The sequence below is a fragment of the Eschrichtius robustus genome, chromosome 3 (genome assembly GCF_028021215.1).
Source record: "Eschrichtius robustus isolate mEscRob2 chromosome 3, mEscRob2.pri, whole genome shotgun sequence".
In the NCBI taxonomy this organism is placed as follows: Eukaryota; Metazoa; Chordata; class Mammalia; order Artiodactyla; family Eschrichtiidae; genus Eschrichtius; species Eschrichtius robustus.
Genome location: NC_090826.1, coordinates 157542440 through 157560544, shown reverse-complemented (window position 1 = coordinate 157560544; position 18105 = coordinate 157542440). Strand labels below are relative to the sequence as shown.

General features: G+C 49.1%; 1 protein-coding gene across 1 annotated transcript in view; it reads right to left on the bottom strand.

Moving 5' to 3' along the window:
- Nucleotides 1–18105, bottom strand: part of MAPKAPK2 (MAPK activated protein kinase 2) — a 45625-nt gene that overhangs the window by 25881 nt on the left and 1639 nt on the right. The window lies entirely within an intron of this gene.

Sequence of the window (18105 nt, the reverse complement as noted above, 5' to 3'; positions counted from 1 at the left end):
GGGGAGGGAAGGAAACATCCAGCCCACCTGTTTCTCCCACACTGCCACCTCAAGGTTCAAAGTCCTCCCCCATCGGACAAGGAGGACGCACAGAGGTAAGGGAGCTAACTCTTGCGCCCTTAACACTTCCAGTCCTAGCAAGCAGCTGCCTCCGGATCACCAGGCCCTCCCTTCTCCGATGGTGAGGAGCTCTCAGCAGCCTGGGCCTCAAGCAGGGGTGTCTGCTCACTGCTTGTCGTCGCCCCCCTCCCCCCCGCAAACTGCACACTGCCACTTCCCAGGCATGACAGATGTAACTGCTATTCAGTATGTTCAAGCCAGGACAAAAGCCTTCTCCAGAAGCACAAAGCCAGCAGGAATGCAGACAGGCCAACTTCAATGGAAGCCACCTGCCAGGGGCCCTTCTCTGCCACACCCCCAGCATGCACACACACAATTTTTTAAGCCTCTCAAACCTGTGTTAACATATTGTCAGGTGAATTTTTCTCTGAATCACTGGACAGTTCTCCCAGAGCAGGGAGACTGTATTGCCATTTCTCAAATAGTATTCTGTAGGATGTTAATAAGTGATAGGTAAAAAGGGGGCCCTAAATGTGTCAGAAGCACCAGGTCATACAAAATCAAATAGATTCTTTTACTACAGAACTTCACAGAGCCTTCAGAATGTTAATGTGCACTGCAGAATGTTTCCCAGATTCATCTGATCACAGAGCGTCTCAGGGTTGGTGATCCACCAACGCATTCCAAGACCGTCTGGTGTTTGGAGAAATGGGTGGCTCTTTCTTCCATGCCCACCCAGTCCCCAGTACGTAGCTCTTCTACCATTTGGAATATATAAGAAATATTTTGCTTACATGTTCCCCCCTCAATAAGCTTCCAGTGAACAGATGAATGAACAGATTCACGAGCGCACACGCGCTGTGCTGTCTTCACAATTCAGCTCAACCGGTGATGAAGCTTCCGCAAGGACCACTAGGACTTCATCCAAAAGACTGAACCTCTGCACACACTCAAGCCAACATTGGCTGTGAATCATATGTGCTTATGTCACCAAGGACAAGGGTTCAACTCCAGATAAGCCAGCTGGTTTTATTCCCTTACCAAGTCTCCCCTAGACTTCCCCAACTGTTTTGCATTTGGCCATAATGGTAACTGGGTGACTGCATTCAACGTACACACCTGTGGTCAGGGAGAGGCCACCACCATAAGTATCACACATGGCCTGGGTGAGCTCAGCCACTAATACCACCAATTCCAAAAGAGAAACTTTAAAGGAATAGCAGGCTAACCAAGCTTGACTAGCAAGGGTTCTCACCCAACCTTCCTCTCATCGTGAGAGTGACAGACACTCAGACATGACATTAACTGTCAACATCTCCCAGAAAGTACAGTATTTTTATATTCAAACTATATATCTCAGACCGTCTCTTAGACCTGGAAGTAGTCCCCCCCCCCCGGAAAAATAATAATAATGGTTTGTCTGACAGATCCTTCCTTTGCGTTGGAAAAATAGAGGCTGTGTACGCTGGGGTGAACTTGTAGAAAAGCCCCTTCAGGAGCCTCTCTGGTTTCCTGGTGTGGGCTTTCTGCTTCATTCACAATAAAGCAGACTCTGAAAGGGCATCACCCACTGACCTCTGCAGCTGAGCACAGAGGCAGGTGCCCCCTGATGACAAGCTGAAGGCACTCTCCAGCCCGCCACCCCTCACACAGGAAGCCTCTTAAAACCTCTGCCCTTGTTCTGAAGCCACGGACTGCTCCTGGCATGCATATTTCTTAGAACACCTTCAGTGGAGATGCAGACCGTGGTTAGTATCTGGGCAGCACCGGGAGGTTGGGGAACTCCTCAGGCTCTGGTTCTGACCCAAGACGGGAGGAAGCCCTACGTCAGCTCTCCCCTCCCAGCCCCAGTAGCATCAGAAGGAAACAAGGCGAGATCCCACGAGGTAATACTGAACAGTCTCCGTCTATCACCGAATACAGAAGTGCATGTTTCATCACCGTAGGAAAAAGTCCAGAGTTTATTCCTACCCTACTTTTCCAAATTTCTCTTTCTGCCCACCTAGCAAAATTAGTTCATCTACAGAAACTGGGAGTGAAAGGGAACACTGACAGCTCTTTCTAGTGAAGCATCCCCCCATCTCCCCAGGCAACCCCAGACCCCACCTCCAAGAGCAAAAACAGAAAAGCCCCTTTCCCGCTCCTGCCACCGCCCCACAGCCCCCCCAACCTCCCCCCCAACCCCGGCCTCTTCCCCCTGGACTCCTCAAGGCTACAATGAATTCTTTGGTTCCATTATTCCACTTATCTTCTCTAACTGGGCGGGCTTGTGTTTGGATGTAGCGGCTTCTGAAGCTGACACTTTAATTCTTGATTTTAAAAACTTTATTGTTTAAATATCAGTTTTGCCTCTGAGGCAGCCAAGGCTCTGCTCTGCTTGTTAATTATCAGCTGCTAAACAGTACTTTTTTCATCCACGCTGATGCAAGGCCACTGGGGGTAAAAATGCTGGTGCTGGAAAAGAGGCTTCAGCTCCTCTGTGGCAGTCTCGTCAGAATCCAAAAGAAGACAAACAGGCAAGAAGCTAGCCCATTTCTGTGGGTATGGTGCAGCTCAGCTAAGTGCCTGGCACTGTGCTCGCACTGGGGGATACCAAACGAACGAGACACACTCTTGTCCTCAAGGGGCTCAGAGTCCAGCAGGGCAAGATATGGGAGTGACCATAATTTAAATTCAGAGCAGTCACAGAGCTCGTGTGAGCTACCACTAGTATAGGGCAGAAAGGTATTCTGCCTGGAATTGGGGGTGGGGGGACAGGTAAAATCTAAGCCTCGAAGGAGAAACACAATTCTACCAGGAATAAAAGGATGAACAAGTGAAAGGTGCAAAAGAAGATCTGGAAGCAGAAGAACGCACTGCAGAGTGGGATGGAGCCCTCGCCTCTCCTGGAAGGAGAGAGAGAGAGAGACACACGCTCGTACGTGCGTGCGTGTGTGCATGTATGTGCGTGTGTGCGCACGCACATGCACGCGTGGGCGTGTTGGGGGCGGGGGTGGGGGAAGAAAGAAAGGTCAAAGCCAGCTTGCCTGAACACCATGTTTAGGAGTTCGAGGGACACACTGGAGGCAAGGGGAGGTCACTGAAGGTCTCTAAATAGAAGTAATGTTTGTGGTCACATCCGCCTGGGTACCGATAGCTGAGTCTTTCAATGCCTCTGAAGAAAACCAGATCAGTGGCCTCAAAAAGCAAGCATTAACCATGCAGAGAAACAGCGACTCCTTCCTATGAAGCAGGATAATAAAGAGCGGGAAGGTACGCACGGCCTGTACCAGCTGGATGACCCTTAGGACTCTCCACTGTCAGGGTCCACTGAGATGCGGACCTTTCCTCAATCTCTCAGCAAGGCCTGATGATCAGAAGAATCCTGGGAATGATGTCACAACCCTGCATCTCTCTAGGGCCCCTGGCAGGTCGAGTAGTCTGAAACCCTGCCATGACGCTGGGGCAGCAGAGGAGCACACACAGCCCGGTGCGATTATCTGCAGAAGACCGAGTGAGGAAGATGTGACTGATGCGTTCTGTGAGGCTCCGGAAAACACCACTAGCACCAAGGGATGATACAACTTCAGGGAACTAAATTTTGACTCGATGATCATAAAACTTTTTTTTTGCATTTTATATTTTTTTAATACAGCAGGTTCTTATTAGTTATCTATTTTATACACATCAGTGTATACATGTCAATCCCAATCTCCCAATTCATCCCACCACCACCCCCCACGCTTTCCCCCCTTGGTGTCCATACGTTTGTTCCCTACATCTGTGTCTCTATTTCTGCCCTGCAAACCGGTTCATCTGTACCATTTTTCTAGATTCCACATATATGCATTAATATACGACATTTGTTTTTCTCTTTCTGACTTACTTCACTCTGTATGACAGTCTCTAGGTCCATCCACGTCTCTACAAATGACCCAATTTCGTTCCTTTTTATGGCTAATATTCCACTGTATATATGTACCACATCTTCTTTATCCATTCATCTGTCAGTGGGCATTTAGGTTGCTTCCATGACATGGTATTGTAAATAGTGCTGCAATGAACATTGATTGGGGTGCATGTATCTTTTTGAATGATGGTTTTCTCTGGGTATATGCCCAGTAGTGGGATTGCTGGGTCATATGATAATTCTATTTTTAGTTTTTTAAGGAAACTCCAAACATAAAAACTTTAAAACCAGAAAAAAACAATTTTTTTAAGAGTAAGGTTTTCTTGAAAAGGGATAAGCTCCCCTATCACTGGAGGAATTTAAGAATAGATTCAAAAGGTTGCCAAACACAGGTAATTATCACAGACAAAAACACACATTCCTGAACACCACCTCTGTAGTCTTGTACAATAAGATACAAAGAGTGGGGTTCAGGAATCTGTATTTTCAAATGTTACCCACAGGTGATTCTGACAGTCGACTTGGCTGGGAGCAACTGGGCTAGATGACCATCTGCTGGAATGCAGCCCTAAACAAGACAAACAAAATACTATTTAAAGTCCCTTTCTAAATGATCACCTTCTTTTTACCCTCTCGACTGGGCCCCAAAACCTCTCCTCATGCTCTTACACAAATCCCCTTCCAGCTCCGCTAAATCTTTACCAGGGTGTAGAATGATGACCTCAGAGCCTGGTGCTGTCTGAGAGAACATGCTGCAATGATGGAATGTTCTCTTATCTGCGCTGCCCAACACGGTAGCCACTAGCTCTATGTGACTCTTGAGCACTTGCAATGGAGCTAGTGCTACAGAGGAACTAATTTTTAACTTTATTTAATTATTTAAATTTAAATAGTCACATGTGGCTAGTGGCTACTGGACCAGCCAGCGCGGCTAGCTACGAAAGAAGGTGTATGTATTCACTCTGAGATTTACACAAGCAAGAAACTTGTGACTCTGCTCCTTCCACCACCACCTCTTGGAGCTCATCTCCAGCCTGAAGAGACCCACCTGATGACAAAGAGATTAAGTTCAAAGAAAACAGCAGGAAGGGAGGAGCTCTGTGACAGCTGTACCGGAGACAGCAGGTACAGAGAACAAAGAGCCTGAACAAAAATCTTCACCCCTCAGGGCTTTGCCCTTCTCTGCCCAAGAAAGCAATTAACACCAACAGTGCCAGCAGCCGTCACCCCATCCCGGACAGTGGGGCCCATTGCCTGGTGCAACCACCCAGCTTCCCCAGAGCAAGCAGACCTCATTCTCAAGGATGACCTAGAACATCCCTTAGCTGACTAAAGCTGGAGTCTCAAAGCTGGTTTGTAATGGAACTTTTTGGCTGTTCTGGGGTATAGAAATCCAAGGGAGAAGAAATAAATCTCGCCAAAAAAAAAAAAAAAAAGTTCCACTACTTTTCCAGACCTCGAAAGTTTTCATCAGGAAAATATATCATCTGCACACTGAAAAACACAACTGGATTCCTGCCCAGGTACAGCACAAAGGCCAAATGCAAACCTGACCAAGGACTCCAGCTTCACATGTGTGGTCCTTCAGCCTTAATTCCTGCTCCCATGTTTTGGGACCCTTTTGCCAGCATCTGCCTGGACGCACACTCACAATGGACAAGATGCTTTCTCAAGGCTCCCTCAGACCAAGTTACTGACTGCCTCCTCTCGGGAGAGGTACTCAGCCTGCTGCAGAGACACAGGCCCTCAGAGAAGAGGGCCGGTGGCAGGGATGGCGGGGGAGGAAGGATGGGAGAAAGACTACGAACTAAAGAATCCCTGCGGGGGAGGGGAGAACAACCCTCCTTCAAAGAGCAGATCTTTTATCTGAAGTTTACTGGAAGACTTTTTTCCCCCCTTCTTGCTCTATAAAAAGAAAGAGAGAAAAAAAAATGTTGCAACTTCCTTTGTCACAGCACATGCTCAGGAAAAAACAGACCTGACCCATTGCTTCACTTTCCCATCTGCACTAACGGTCGGCTCCATCCCGAGCCCTGACTTCCGCTCGCCCAGCTCCTGAGAGGCTGGAGGCAAAGATGGCCAGAGCTGGGGCTCAGAGAGCACCCAGAGTGCACCTGCCCACTGGTCTGCCTGGGAGGCTCAACACTGGAAGGATGCGACTCCTTAGAGCAACAGAGAAACCCTGTGAGGGCCCCGAAGAGGACAAGAGCCTCAGCCACAGCTGCAGCCTGGCCAGCCCTTTCTCACCAGCCCCTTCCTCCCCGGCTCCAGGCGATAGCCAGTCAGCGTAGTCCCAAGCATTTCCCATTACCAGAAACATCCCTAGGGAGACCTTGGGTCTTCCCCCCTCAGCAAACAGAAGATGGGAGCCCCAGTGGAGTCCCTCAAACTACTCCTCCCACTGGCCAAACTTCTGTCTGCACTGGCCCCGGGCCCTGTCACAGGTGTGAGTCCATACCAGGCAAAAGCGACCGCACCCCTGACCCCTCCGGCCTCAAGGAGCCCACCCTGAGTCTCTGTATCCTTTGTGGCCCTGATTCCACCACTTTCCCACCACCGGCTCCCTGAACCTCTTTATGTGTAAAACTTGGAATCAGACCACCTGGACTACCTCTGTCAGAGAGGGTCAAGAGGGAAGACATGTGAAGGCGCACAGTCCAGATTTTGGGGGTCAGTCTATTTTTACTCCTTTTATACACAAAGGTGTTCACTCCTCCTCTAAACTGTAAGTTCCCAAAGGCAGCGCTCCCATCTTATCATTGCAGCAATTTGCACAAAACAAGCATTCCATAAATATTTGATGATCAAATAAAGAGGTGAATCAACTAAGTACTGAATTATAGCAGAGTCAGGGAAGAACTATTAAGAGAGGCAGTTCTGCAAGCTATAGGGAGCCAGGTTTTAGAGCTAGACACGCCCATCATTAATAGCCTCAGGGCTCTGCACTTGTATTCCTTCCGCCTGCCCCCACCCCAGTCACTTCCAGGGCTCACTCAAACGTCACCTTCGCAGTGAAGCCTTCCCTGAGCCCCTGTTTGAAATTTCAACACCACACATGCGTTCCTAGCCTTCCATTCCAGGGTCTCCTCCCCTCCTTTACTTTCTCCTTTGTACCTATCACCGTCGGACATTTATCTGATTATATTTTGTCTGTCTCCCCCTGCTAGAATGCAAGCTCCACGCAGGTAGGATTTTTTTTTTTTTTTTGGTCTGCTTGGTACACTGATGTATCCCCAGACCCTGAAATAACACTTAGCACTTAGTAAGTGCTCAATAAATAATTGCTAACGAGTGAATGATTCTGAACATGTTTCCTCTTCTGTAAAACGGGGACTTTTACCTTGCGGTATGATTTTAAGGATTAACAAGAGTGTACGTGAAACACCTAGCACAATGCCTGATACATATAATATCTGCTCAATAAAGACTTGTTATCAATCTGGGAAACTTTCACAGTGTTGCTAAGCTTTCAACAGTGATCTGAAGGAGACAGAAGACAGAAGATTGTTGTAGGTATCAAAGTCATTCTGCTGTTCTGATCTATCCTTAGGGAGGCTGCAAAAGTCATTCTTGGCATTTCTAATTAATTTTCTTGAGTAGTGGGTTGCTCTGGATCTCAGAGGGCTAGAAGGCACCCTAAGGCAAATCCCACTTAGAAAGGCAGGGGTCTAGTCTAAGCTGCAAGAAAGAATCACCCCTCATTGTTCTAAATCCCTCTCATCTCATATAGCAGAGGTATAATAGGGGTCTAAACCCAAGGGGATGACCCTGACTAGTCGCCCTTCTAGGTTAATCCTGCCATCTGGGCCTCCTGATGGCCAGTCAGCAGGGAAGACAGGAGGTAGGCACAGAGAAGAATTCATGTATATAAACATCGGTTGAATGGCTGAATGAATAAAAATACTACAGCCCGGAGAAGGGTGAAAGAACACTGGCCTGCAGAAAGTGAGGACAGAGAGGATGGCTCCCAATCCCGGGATCCCTGGAACCTGTGCTGACCACCTCTTTCCCAGCATCGGGTTATTTCCCAGCATCGGGTTGTTTTCCCAGCAGTGGGGTTGCAGCAGCAGTAATGAAGAAAGCCCTTCAATACAGGAGAGCCCTTCGATTTACGAATGAAGAAAATAAGTGAGGCCCAGAAAGGTTCAAGGACTTGCTGAGGACCACACAGCCAGGTAGGTCTCTCAGATGCCAGTCCAGTTCTGCTTCCCCTGCATGGAATTAACTGGTCCCACGAGGTTCAAACCTCTGACCTCAGTCCCAGCAACATGCTGCTCAATACTGGTCCTCTTGCAACACACACAGGAGCAAGGCCAGCAGACAGATAGATCACCTTGGACTGCATCTGTGTGTCTCTGCTGTGTCTGGGGCTGACTCGAAGATGCCAAGAACTGTAGGAGAGCTGGCAAGTTCCACATCTGTCCCTCCCTCAGTTAAAGTTCTCCAAGGGGCAGAAGGGTCATCTCCACAGCACAACAGGAAAAGGCGGGGCTCTGGAACAGGGAGGAGGAGGAGGAGAGGCATCAATGGGAAACTGTGGTCAGGGCCCTTACAAGAACGAGAACTCCCTTAGCAGAAACATAAAGTGCCAGCTTGAGTCAGCAGATCCGAGTGGGTAAAGGGAAGAACGCCCAGAAGGCTGTCCTGAGAATGGCTTTTTAGCAGACACGAGGAAGAGCAGGGAGAGACACTTAGGGGGACCCTCACTATAGCCCTGGCTCATTCTCAGCCCAGGCAAATACTGCCCCTCACCCAGGGCCACCCCCCCTCCACCCTGAGGATCACCGCTAGTACTTTACACTTACGTAGGCAGCATGCACTATTACTCAGTTTTCACACCTCTGTGAGGCAGCTAGGTATAATGCACAATGCCAAAATACTCTCTGAATTTTTTTTTAATGGCGGCATATAGTCACTACACAGAACTAAGAGAATACAAAAATAATGGAGATGTGAGTCTTCAAGGAACTTACAATCCAATATCTCCACTTCACACATGGAGAAATACATTTAAAATGTGAACGAAAAGGTAAGAGTGTCTTGGCAAGTGTGACAGGGAGGGATGGCGGAGACCTGCTTCTGGCATGAGAGGCTTCACGAAGGAAGGAGCAGCATGTGTACTGGGTAGAAGAGGCAGATACAGACGGGGGGCGGGGGGCGATGGGGAGCAGGGGGTGGAGGTGGTAAAGGCGACATAGGACGAATGGGGTACAGGCCACGGGTGAGGGTGTGGGGTGGAAAGCAGAGCCCCATAAGGAAACGGCATATATAAGCCACTTAAGCTGAGGCACAGCACACACTCAGAAAAAACCAGATTGGGGCCAGATCTGAGAAGGATCTGGAAATCTCCTGAACTCTGCGTCCAAAGGGAACCCATGGAAGGGTTTAAGCTGGGAAGCTACGTGATCAGAGCTGGGCTTTAGGTAAACTAATCCCCATGCTCTCCAAGGAACTGAGGGGGCAAGACCTCATTCCAGGCCAGGGTCCTCAGGGTCGGCCACATGTTCGAAGGCCTAGCCCGCCCCCACCTCTACTCTCTAGCCCTTCCTTCTCTAATTACACCTCCAACTCAATTTTATTTTCTTTTAAAAAATCTAAAGCAAGGCAACCAAAAGAGACCATGAAAGCAGGGGAGAGGAGGCACAGAGGAAGGGGCACTCACAGCCCCTTCCTCCTCCCTAAGAGCGCAGGTGACTGGAGTGCCGCCAGGGGGAGGGGACACAGAAGCGAGGAAGTCCCTGGGAATCCCACATGGGCTCCAGTGGAAGGGATATGGTGCGGGGGAGCCTGGCAGTCAAAGGGAATAGCAAAATGACATTTCCGTAAGCGTGAGACTTTGCAAAGCAGGTTACTCTACGCACTCATTTTGCCCCGTGGCCTCCAGCCTTCCTCAGATCTGGGTGCCAGTAAGGAGAGAAGCACAACGAAAGGTACACGAAGACCTTGCTCCCACAGGCAGCAGCCTGACTGCAGCAAGCTCCAGGGCACACTGGGCTCTTCACCAGGCCACCTGCATTCCTAGGATGCTCTGAGTTCCACACACGTGGCTTCAAGCGCCCAGGGCTCCCCCTCTTCCTCCTGCCCCACCCCCCAACTCTTTGAACTCTGCAGAAGTCAGGCATGAGGAGCAATCTGCAGATTCTTCACTTAGAAAGGCTTCCCTCACCTAAGGCTCCTGTGAAGCCTGCCTTTAAAATCCTTCCTTTAAAAATCCCTGCCTCTAAGAATTACAGAAGCCAGGCAAGGAGGCCCAGGAGAGGGAGAGCAGGGGTCGGGGTGGCAGGGGGTGGGGGCCATGGCTACTCCAAGGACAGGGACTCCTTCTGTCAGAGTTAAAAATAAACTCTTAGCAATTTACACCCAACTCCTCCCCTCCAGAGGCCAATGCGCCTTGGCAGATAAATCTCTCCCTGCAGAGGAAATGAGGCCCCAGGGGAAAAGACAGGAGTAGGCAGTCATGGAGACGTGGTCTGGGTATGTAACTCTAGCTGAAAGCAGAGGGTCCCCCAAGTCCTACCTCGGCTCTCTCCCATGCACTCCTCCTCCCAGATAAACCCTAATACCAGAAAACACAGAATCCTCCTATCCAACAGGATTAGTACCAACACCTGTCCAAGGATTAGAAAACTCAGAAAGAAGAGAATGTCAAAGTCAACTAAAGGAAATGCTCTGCCCAGTATCTATCAGTTAAGTAGGTACCTCAGCTATCCGAGCCCGTTTCCTCTCCTTGTTCTACAGTGCCCCAGGATCCACGGGCAGTAGAAGAGGCCACCTCGATGGACCTCAAGGGACACAGATCACCAACACCCCTGCCCCCCACAGTCAGGAGGTAGAAGACACCCATGCTCTCTGTGACATCCTGCAGGTGGCTGAGCTGGGAGGGCCAGAGGGGCCATGGCCTGACTCATGAAACAGGCCCTGAGAGCCAGGGCCCAGTTATTCTTGGAAGCCAAAGAGATGAGGTCACACTTTTGAATCTGGTAACCTGAAGCCCCATGCTGCAGAGGTGGAGAGTACAGCTTAGCAACAGGGCAGGAGTCCTGGGGCAGGTAGCACACTCAGCCACAGGGCGGGTGGCTGGGCGAGGGCCTGGGACAGCCGCGCTGGGCTCCTCTACTCATCCGCACACTCCTTCTGCCAGGGAGGCTAGCTTGCGGGTGGAGTCCGGAGGAAGCCAGATCTGGATGCAAGCACACACAAAGTCTAACAGCGCCAAACCCGCTCACCCTCCTCCCTGGCTAATTCATCCTTCCCCGAGCTCCACGGAGCCTCCACACATAAATGTCGACACCTGGAGAAGCAGCAGCCACGGCTCACTCTCAGCACTCAGAAAAGCCAGTTGGCCCCAAACCACCCACCAAGCTCAGGCTGGAAGAGAAGGGGGCCAATGGGGAGGGGGTGCAAGTGAGTGTGAGAAACAGCCCAGCAGTGTGGCAGGAAGACCTGGGACAGGCGTCAGGGCCTGGCTGCGAGGGGAGACTGCAGCAGTGGCAGGTTTATTTTTAGCTGTTGAGACAGAGGGGCTGAGTGACAGTTCTGGGCCCTGGGCAGGAGGCCTGGTTACAAATGTCCAGTGTGGGCTGGGAGCCTCATAACAATATGAATAATCAAAATGGCAGCAAAGTGATCAACTCAATCACCTCCTGGGAGGGCCCGGGAGGGTAAGGAGCCCCACAGGAGCATGAAGGTGGAGAAGCTGGCGGGGCCGTCAAGGGCTCTCCTCCCAAGTCCCTCTACCTGTGACTAGAGAGATTTCACCTTTGCTTCAGGTTCAAAAGAACCATCCCGGAGATAAGCCAAACAGAGATGTTCACCACATCTTCTCTGAGACAGAAAAGCCTTCACCACTCCTCACGTCCCTGGAAGAGCCCTGGATGGACACTGGCCATGGAGATGCCTGGAAACGTCCCTCAGGAGTAAGATGCCCTTTCATATGATCCTTCTGGACAGCTCAGGTTCCTGGCAGAATGAACACACAGCTTGGCTGGTCTTAGAAGGGAACATCAGTTACAGATAAAGGTTGACCTTGGAGCCACGTCCCAGCCTGTACTACCTGGCAGATGGCACATTAAGGTGTTTACCGGATCAGAGACTAAAGACCCCCAAGAACTGTGCACTGCCAGAGGGGAGCACAACCCTATCCCCGCTTCCACTGAGTCTCCTCTTCCTCCTCTTCCTCTTCTGGCCTGGCACTCAGGACCTCAGTCCAAAGCTCCAGGGCTGAAAACACAGCTTTAGCCCTGAATGGCAGGAAGAAGAGAAACGAAAACAGACCTCACTAGGCATCTCCCTCTCCTCTTGCTTCCTCAGTCTCCTCACATCCCTTAGTACCCAGTCCTACGGGTGAGAAGTGGTGCCTGGATGTACATCCTAACTTCCCCATAAGCTCTGGGAATCAGTCCCCAGCTCTCACCTCAGAACAGCCCCAAACCCATACTATGACTCCAAGTGAATTAGAAGAAGGCACCCATCTGTATGGACCCAGTCACACACCAAGGCAAAGCCTGACAAGTGGACAGTGGGTTGGATTAGAGCCCTCCTCCTCCTCCCTCAGCCAGGTGCCCTGTGCAGGGCACAGCCTGCACAGCCAACCACAGCAGCCAGGTTTGGCCCCGTAACTTCAAACGGGAAGGAGTTTCAGATGGGGAAAAAAATGAAGAGTTCCCATCTCTACCCTGAGCCACCAGAACACTAAGATTCTTCTGATTTCAAGGAAGGAGAGGATTCACACCCCACTGAGTTACACAGTCCATCCTCTCTGCTGAGGCACTTGCTGGAACACTCACCAAGTCTTCACACAAGAGAAGGCGCAGCTGGTCAATGGTGGTTATTAATTAACTGGACAGGAGCTGCCCTGCAACCCAGCAGCAAGCCTATCAAAAGGGCATCCACGCTGGCCCAGATACTGCTGATGGTCAGACGTGGAGCAAGTCAGCAAGCTCTCCTGCCTCTTGCCTCCAGCACAGCCCTCCACCATCCCACACTGCCGTGTCCCAGGAGCCACTGGTAGCCTGACCCTCTGATGTGTACACTGAGGCCTAGAAAGTTTAACTGACCTGTTCAAAGTCACACAGCTAGTTAGCAGGGCACCAAGACTAGCTCTATCCATCTTTCTTCCTTTCTCTCTCTCTCTCTCTCTCTCTCTCTCTCTCTCTCTTTCTTTCTTTCTAATCTAGCACATAACCCATGGTATCGGGTTCATCCCTAGATATTTATATCCATACATATCTTAAAACACAAAATATCACTATTCCCCTAAGGACTAGAAAAGGTATAAAATCTGATTTTGGTTACATATCTGGTGTACATCAAGCTGCTCAGTGGCATGGTCCCATCTTATTACCAATGGCCCCGTTTCTAAGATGACTAATGTAGAAAGATCGTAGTGACCAGTTAGTGGAGATGAGTTTTGCACCGCCAGGTCCACAAACCCCATACTCTTACCTCTAGCAACCAAACCACCAAAGAAACCCAGACCAAGAGGAGGTCCCAGTGAACCAGGTCCCAAGACACGGCTCTGATGCTGATACCAGGTAAGACCTTGGATATACCACTGAACCTTTCTGGACTGGCCCAGCCTCTTCCTCGGTGAGGTGGAAAGGGTCAAGAAAGATAAGCAGGGAGTGTTGTGAGCTCTAAGGAACTATGAGTTGTGGGTCCCTTTGCCACTGAGCCTTATATCATTACCAAGAGCAGCTGCAGCCCCTTCAAACACAAAGAACAGCTCTGCCCTGCCCACCCACTTCTGTCCAGGACACTGCAGCAACTGGAAAGGTGCAGCACAGGGAGGAAGGGAAAAAAGAGACCCCACAGGATCCTTGGGAAGGCCTCATGCAGAGGAGAGGGAGCAGGAAAGTATGAATCCTGTGCCACAGATGTCAAATTACCAGGGAGAATCCTGCATCAGAGCACAGGAGGGCCACTTGGGAATCGTGAAAAGACTCAGATGCGGATACTGATGCCCTGTCTTCCCCGCCATGGCTGGCATTCCTCTTGGCACAGACTCCACACATCCCTGGGCTCTGCGGGTAGGGAGGGGGCCTCCGTCATCCCCAGGATGTGGCCAGGGATTAAGTTTGCCTCCAGCAGTCCTGAAGCTTGGCTCCTCCAGGCCTCTCCCTGAATCCCCTGCACCTGCTTCTTAAATAAAATCATCAACTGATGATGGCCCAACTCCTCAGATTCCAAGCAGTCAAAACATCTTAATTATGAATACCAATACCTTCATCCTCTAAAAAGGACCCCTTCATTTCCCAGACACCCATCAATATTTGGTCCTGAGGCCTGGGGCTGCTTTTCTCCCCCTTTTGTCAGCCACTGATCCCACATCTTAGCTGGAGATTATTTTCAAGCTCTATCAAAGCCCAGAATTCATAAGTGAAAAAGAACCATGAGCTGCCCCAGCTTTGATCCTGCCTCAGTGGACGTCAAGAGTCCTGCTGCAGTAGACAGCAACCAGGGCAGGGCCCAAAGCAAGGAACAGGGTCTCTGAACCCAGAAGCTACACCTTCCCTCAAAAAACCACAAGCCCCAACCTCAGAGATTTGTAACCTTTCTTTATAACATCCTGTTAGTTTACTTCATGCTCCTCAAACACTTTAAAAACTTGCTTTTAACACAAAGAGCGGTTACGCTCAATTCTGAATCACCAGCCCCACTTGCTCCTTACCAACTGATCCACTCTCCCCTCAGCTGCCCCGAGGGCAACGCCACCATCACCTCCTGCAGATGTGCTCATTCCTCAGAGACTGTCCTCAGCTCCTTCGGTCCTCACAGATTGCCTCTTCAAAGTTCTTCTATTCCCAACCACACAATTTAACCCCTAGACCAGCAAGGTACAATAGAACTTTCTACAAGGTCGAAAATGTTCTTCTCCACTGTTCAATTCAGTAGCCATTAGCCACATGTAGCTACTGAACACGTGACATGTGGCTAGCAACTGATTTTTAAATTTAACTTAGTTTAATTTAATTAATCAATTTTAGCTAATTTTAAATAGCTATACATGGGCATTGGCTACCATACTGGGCAGTACAGCCCTAGACTACGTTTGTTAATTTCACCTTCTCCAAATAAGCGTCCTGACCTCCAAAATTTTAAGGCCACTTTCAATGTCTGTGTCCTCCATACAACAAAGCACGTGGTAGGATGCTCAGAGAATTGTTAACTACTGTAACAAGAGTAGAGAGAAAAGAGATTGGCTGATTAATGGAACTTTCCTCACCTTGTGATTCCATCCAGCAAACCCCAATTTGGGACACTGCTCCTCACCCAGCCACAAACTCTCTTGCTCCCTGACCGGTACACAGCACGAGGCGTGCTGGAGAGGGTGCAGCCTGCACTGAGGGGATGTGGGAGCCCTGACTCTCCAGCTCAACCATGAGAGGTTCTGATCAGCTCCCCTTCAGAACACCAAGGAAGCCACACGGCGGTGACACGAAGTCACCTGGAGAGGGAGGATTGCTGGAGAAAGGCAAGGAGAAGGAACAGTACTTTGTTTCCTCTAATCGACAAAAACGGAAAGACAAACAGAGATAAGTCATGACAACATTCTATATTTTGTAAAGCAGTAATATGCTTCACAGAATCAGAGTCACACGGCAGAGAGGGACAACGGTGCTGGCTTTAATTAAATTTGTTCAGCTAATACCTAAGAGTCACCGTGACACAATGAAGCAGTAAGCAACTGAAAAACCCCACAGGGAATAGGACCAATTACCGCACAAGTGAGTTGAGACGAGGCGTCCCTACCAAAGGAATAGCGAATAGAATTCTCATGTTCTTGCACAAAACATAATACTAGTAAATAAGATTTCTAGCTAACACTTCCTAAAAAGGGGAGGGGGTGGTAAAAAAAAATGTTTGTTACTGAAGATTCAAAACTCATGGAGCTGGTGAGTTGGTCTGTAAGCTGCCTCTCCAACTCTGGCCATCTCTGCTGGGAAGCCGATAAGTCCCTACCCAGCACCCCCTGGCCAACAGTCAAGGAGGGCCTGCGGTGACAGTAGCTCCTCGGGCTTGAGAGGCTCTGGAGCAGCAGCCAGTCCCAGGGCCAAGCCTGCTGATGTCAGTGCAGTTCCCAAGTGGGAAGCGGTCAGGCGTCCTGGGTTCTAATCCTGGTTCTGCCAAGTGCATGGCTGTATTACCTCAAGCAAGCCTCTGCTCTGGGCCTTGGTTTTCTCATCTGCAAAATGAGGGGGTTGGATGAGATGACCTCTAAAGTCCCTTCCAACTCTGACAGAAGTATGAGTATGACTCAGATCTTCGCAAAAGCAGCCAGGAGAGATGGTGAGGCAAGGTAATAGCACCCACCAAAAAGCATGTAAACGTTACCTCTCTCAGATGGAGGTAGAGAAATAGCAGGGCGGATTGGGACTATTTTTTAAATCACTGAATACATTTAATAGGACTAAGAGGTCACCAGACCACAGACAGGGAGCAGGGCATCAAGGCAGCCGCCACCTCTCATCAACTCTCAGGGCTGTGAGATAGCAGATACCAGAACCCCCATGACAGGCCCTGCTGCTGCTCTACAGCTCTTTGACCTAACTCCCCAGAATGGCCTAACACCCTGGGTAGAGCAGAGGTCTCCTCCCTTTTTCTTCAGGCACCTTTCCGATGAGGCAATCCCTCCTGCCCCACCACCTCTTCCTCCCTTGCTTAATAATCAAAACACTCCTGGTTTTGAAAATCATTTCAGTACTCAGCACCTATGGTTAAGTTAATCAAGATTCAAGATCTAGAAATCTCTTTGGTGTGTGTCTCTGGAACAGAATTCTTTGAACCAGATTCCCCCCACAGCTGTAATTATGTCTCGGCCAGTATTTGGATATTGGAAGCGCTGTTGACACTGCTAACAGTCTCTGAATGCCTCATCCCTTCTTTCTTCCTCTATTATTAAGTTTTTACACAAAGATACGTGGGAAATCTACAATTTAGCAGTTGAGTCAACTTGTAAGATCTGGGAGCAGGCTGCCTGTCAAAACACACTCTGACTTCAATCTTCATCCACTTCTAACCTGAGAAGGACAAACTATGAGTGTTATTTAAAATACTCCTGGATCTTTAGCACAGGGAGATCAGCTCGGTGCTTTGTGACCACATAGAGGGGTGGGATAGGGAGGGTGGGAGGGAGACGCAAGATGGAGGAGATATGGGGATATATGTATATGTATAGCTGATTCACTTTGTTATAAAGCAGAAACTAACATACCATTGTAAAGCAATTATACTCCAATAAAGATGTTTAAAAAATAAAATAAAATACTGCTGGATCCTTCCTTTCAAAACCATTCGAAGGGGGAAAAAATCCAAATCTTTCTCCTATTAATTACAATAGAAATCTGAATTGCCACCCAAAAGCATTTTAGAGGGTGGTTTTCTGTGTCTATTAAATAGAATAAGGAGCAGAAGTTGAGAGCTTTTGTTCTGAAGTCTTTATACCATATTCCAGCTATCCAAGAAAATGAGCAGCCAGTGTCCCCAAACTGCTGATGGGTGAAGGCAGATGGCGTCTCAGAGGGGATAGAAAACTCTCCTGGAAAGAATGTCTGTCACTTCCTCAACAGTACAGGTTAACTGCGGTCAAACAGTATTCACTCAACTCCACTCCCCGAGGTTAGAGCCACGGGGTCAAACAACCACTCTCCTTCCCTGCCCCCAGTTATGAGTAAGGAAAGAACGGTCTAAGGCACAAATAATAAAGGGTTCAGGATACTGATATATTCCTTCTCCGAAAGTCGACACCAAACAACCAAAAGCCCTCAGCAACAGCTTATAGTAAAAACCAAACAAATCTGACAGTGTTGAGGCTAGCTGAAGTTCTCCCCCAAAAGGGAGGATGAAAGCAGCAAGAAACTAATTTTAGAGGCCTTAAAATCTGTTAAGTTGAACATGCTTGTCTTCCTCAACCCCCAAGTACCAGGGTCTTATTATATCTAATTATATATTCCAACAGTTCCACCCATAACACATATCTGAGTTTCGTATGAATAGCTGAAACACAGCTAGCCACAGGGATTGAGGGGGAAGAGAAAATATAACACAGGAAGTATTTTTCTCCTCCTCCAATCATTAAGACACCCCAGGGGAAAAAGGCGTTTTGGGTCACCTTTAGAGATGTGGTTTGATCTGAAACCCCTCTTTGGGGAAAACCT